The sequence below is a fragment of the Phalangium opilio genome, unplaced genomic scaffold (genome assembly GCF_054372755.1).
Source record: "Phalangium opilio isolate 3A_F unplaced genomic scaffold, DU_Popi_V2 ptg000098l_1, whole genome shotgun sequence".
Taxonomy (NCBI): Eukaryota; Metazoa; Arthropoda; class Arachnida; order Opiliones; family Phalangiidae; genus Phalangium; species Phalangium opilio.
The window spans coordinates 2,502,875-2,505,904 of NW_028324201.1; positions in this window are offsets into that span (position 1 = coordinate 2,502,875).

Below are 3,030 nucleotides of genomic sequence, written 5' to 3' on the forward strand. Positions count from 1 at the left end.
AAACTTTATTCAATAAATGTAAAATGGCAATCGATAAATAAATAAATAAATTTCAATTGTAAAATTTAAGGTGTTACGATGCAATATTTAAATGTTTATATATTTGGAATAACTATCATTTTGAAGGAATTATTTAAAAATGTGTTTCAATTTAAACTTTAATGATTTATTTACTGGCTACTAGCCATTTAACAGTGTTTCTTCTGACCTTTCACGTCTAGTCACAATTAATCGTAGTAAAATAGGTTATGACCTCAGCAAAATTTAACGAAGATTCGATTACAAAATGTCCCGAACTAAGGACTAGTAAGCCTAGTCAAAAGTCACGGAAATTCCTCAAGGAACCCTGATATCTCGTCAAAAAGTCACGGAAATTCCTCGAACAACCCTGATATCTCGTCAAAAAGTCACGGAAAATCCTCGAACAACCCTGATATCTCGTCAAAAAGGGACGGAAAATCCTCGAACAACCCTGATATCTCGTCAAAAGTCACGGAAGTTCCTCGAACATCCCTGATATCTTGTCAAAAAGTCACGGAAACTCCTCGAACAACCCTGATATCTCGTCAAAAGTCATGGAAATTCCTCGAACAACCCTGATATCTCGTCAAAAAGTCACGGAAATTCCTCAAACTACCCTGATATCTCGTCAAAGGTCACGGAAATTCCTCGAACAACCCTGATATCTCGTCAAAAAGTCACGGAAATTCCTCGAACAACCCTGATATCTCGTGAAAAGTCATGGAAATTCCTCGAACAACCCTGATATCTCGTCAAAAAGTCACGGAAATTCCTCAAACTACCCTGATATCTCGTCAAATGTCACGGAAATTCCTCGAACAACCCTGATATCTCGTCAAAAAGTCACGGAAATTCCTCGAACAACCCTGATATCTCGTCAAAAAGTCATGGAAATTCCTCGAAAAACCCTGATAAATCTTAAAAAGTCACGGAAATTCCTCGAACATCCCTGATATCTCTCGTCAAAAAGTCACGGAATTTCCTCGAAAAACCCTGTTATCTTGTCAAAAAGTCACGGAAATTCCTCGAACAACCCTGATATCTCGTCAAAAGTCACGGAAATTCGTCGAACAACTGTGATATCTAGTCAAAAAGTGACGGAAATTGATCAAACTACCCTGATATCTCGTCAAAAGTCACGGAAATTCCTCGAGCAACCCTGATATCTCATCAAAAAGTCACGGAAATTCCTCGAACAACCTTGATATCTCGTCAAAAAGTCACGGAAATTCCTCGAACAACCCTGATATCTCACCAAAAAGTCACGGAAATTCCTTGACTAATACTGATATCTTGTCAAAAAGTCATGGACACTCTTCAAATGTTTTTGTGAATTCGTCAAAAAGTCTTAGAAACTCGTCGACCATTCGAAACTTGTTGCAATTTCACGAAAATATGAAAACTTTGTCGAAAACTCGTAACTTGACTGAAAATCAAGAAAACCCTCGGTCATCAGTGATCAAAAGACTCATGGAAACTTGGGGAATATAAATGAATCATTGGGCGAACTGCAAGAATTAATGAAACACCAAATTTCCTGGCCCTTTCCTGATTCTTTGAAAGTTTCCAAACAACGCAAACGAAGTCAAAACAGTACAGAAGATTCCATCTATTCTTGGAGAACGGAAAGAAAACCTCCTCAAGTATCTTGGAGTGCAAGTCAAAACATTTTTGCAAACTTGACGCAATCTCCGAATATTTCGCAGTCAAAGTATTATTGTTGTTGTGTTCTTTTGAATTGTATTAATTGTTTTTTGATCTGCAGTAGAGATTAAACTTTATTCAATAAATGTAAAATGGCAATCGATAAATAAATAAATAAATTTCAATTGTAAAATTTAAGGTGTTACGATGCAATATTTAAATGTTTATATATTTGGAATAACTATCATTTTGAAGGAATTATTTAAAAATGTGTTTCAATTTAAACTTTAATGATTTATTTACTGGCTACTAGCCATTTAACAGTGTTTCTTCTGACCTTTCACGTCTAGTCACAATTAATCGTAGTAAAATAGGTTATGACCTCAGCAAAATTTAACGAAGATTCGATTACAAAATGTCCCGAACTAAGGACTAGTAAGCCTAGTCAAAAGTCACGGAAATTCCTCAAGGAACCCTGATATCTCGTCAAAAAGTCACGGAAATTCCTCGAACAACCCTGATATCTCGTCAAAAAGTCACGGAAAATCCTCGAACAACCCTGATATCTCGTCAAAAAGGGACGGAAAATCCTCGAACAACCCTGATATCTCGTCAAAAGTCACGGAAGTTCCTCGAACATCCCTGATATCTTGTCAAAAAGTCACGGAAACTCCTCGAACAACCCTGATATCTCGTCAAAAGTCATGGAAATTCCTCGAACAACCCTGATATCTCGTCAAAAAGTCACGGAAATTCCTCAAACTACCCTGATATCTCGTCAAAGGTCACGGAAATTCCTCGAACAACCCTGATATCTCGTCAAAAAGTCACGGAAATTCCTCGAACAACCCTGATATCTCGTCAAAAGTCATGGAAATTCCTCGAACAACCCTGATATCTCGTCAAAAAGTCACGGAAATTCCTCAAACTACCCTGATATCTCGTCAAATGTCACGGAAATTCCTCGAACAACCCTGATATCTCGTCAAAAAGTCACGGAAATTCCTCGAACAACCCTGATATCTCGTCAAAAAGTCATGGAAATTCCTCGAAAAACCCTGATAAATCTTAAAAAGTCACGGAAATTCCTCGAACATCCCTGATATCTCTCGTCAAAAAGTCACGGAATTTCCTCGAAAAACCCTGTTATCTTGTCAAAAAGTCACGGAAATTCCTCGAACAACCCTGATATCTCGTCAAAAGTCACGGAAATTCGTCGAACAACTGTGATATCTAGTCAAAAAGTGACGGAAATTGATCAAACTACCCTGATATCTCGTCAAAAGTCACGGAAATTCCTCGAGCAACCCTGATATCTCATCAAAAAGTCACGGAAATTCCTCGAACAACCTTGATATCTCGTCA